Source organism: Echinococcus granulosus (genome assembly GCF_000524195.1).
Source record: "Echinococcus granulosus chromosome Unknown EG_S00021, whole genome shotgun sequence".
In the NCBI taxonomy this organism is placed as follows: Eukaryota; Metazoa; Platyhelminthes; class Cestoda; order Cyclophyllidea; family Taeniidae; genus Echinococcus; species Echinococcus granulosus.
The window spans coordinates 259,319-260,659 of NW_020170401.1; positions in this window are offsets into that span (position 1 = coordinate 259,319).

The window sequence follows — 1,341 nt, forward strand, 5'->3', positions numbered from 1 at the left end:
AATTAGGTCCGCTTCCCCTTCTTCCCTCCACCTCAGTTGCCCCAAGACATAGCTTATTCGAGGCAAAGCAAACGCTCATGTTCTGCAAGGCCCAGAGCTCATGAATCACTCACACACAGGTGCTTCTGTAGCCGCCACCGCCGCCACTACTCCGAGACAAGTTGTTATCGTGCCGGGGAAAAGGTAAGCAGACAGGCGGAGAAATGGAGAGGGGGTAGGAGGGGGAAAGAGGAGAGAAAACCAGTTTTGCATGAATCACCTTTTCGTGAAAACAGTTTTCCAGCTCCCCACTCATTTCTCTTGTGTTTTTACTGCTTAGTGTGTTTACTCCTCCAGCATGACGGGATATGGGGGACTTGGTCAAGTTAACCACCCCTCCATCTCCTGCCTACTTCACACTCCATCCCTCTTAGTTGATGGCCATTTTCCTGAACACCTGATACGACGCCAACAGTCAGGACACGGAGGGGTATGGGCAGAGATGGGGATAACATTGCTAAATGGAGGGGTGCCTGCTGTTTGTTGCAGACATCTACAAGCATCTGTTCAGATTTCATGGATGTGCGCAAGTGATGCTTCTTTCCTCACTTACTGGTGGAAGAATTAGAAGTGGCAATAGCGAACGTAACCCGTAAGTGATTAAATCATTTTAATTTGATCACTAACTAGAATGGTGTGTGCTTTACACATACATCTGTTGGCAACCCAGGACGTGGGAGTTATGCCACGAAAACAAGTTGAATGATAAAATCATATATGAGCCTTCCATCTTGAAGTAATACCACTTGCAAAACAATTTATTTACCAAATGATGTGTAGGTGAACAACCAACCTAATTTTAAACAGTTTGAGGTTTTATGACAACTAATAGGGTGTAAAAAATATCAGTATATTAGAATAAGGAGAATATTTTAATAGGACAATGTTATTTAAACTGATTACATGTAATGCTCCTAGCCACTGCTGATGACAAAAGTAGTCATACTACTGGCGGTGTATAAAAAGGCTGCGGAGGTTCTGGCATGCCCTGAGGCCATGCCGCCGGACTGATGAACAACAGCTCTACTTTTCAGTAATCGCGTAACAAAAATGAAGGGTTAAAAAAACAATCAAAGCATTAGATGGCCCCATCTCCTTTAAACGTCTTCCAAGGCGCTCTTCAAATTCAGCCTCCCGCGTCAGTTGATAGGATGTAGTCGGTTCTATGAGAAAAGTATCCACTAACCAGCAGCCATACTCATCAAATTTGCGTAAAAATGAGGTTTTTGACTACATCCGCACTTATTCCTCGTATAATTTTCACATAATTTTGGGTTTTGCCCTGTTTGGAAACTGTACTGG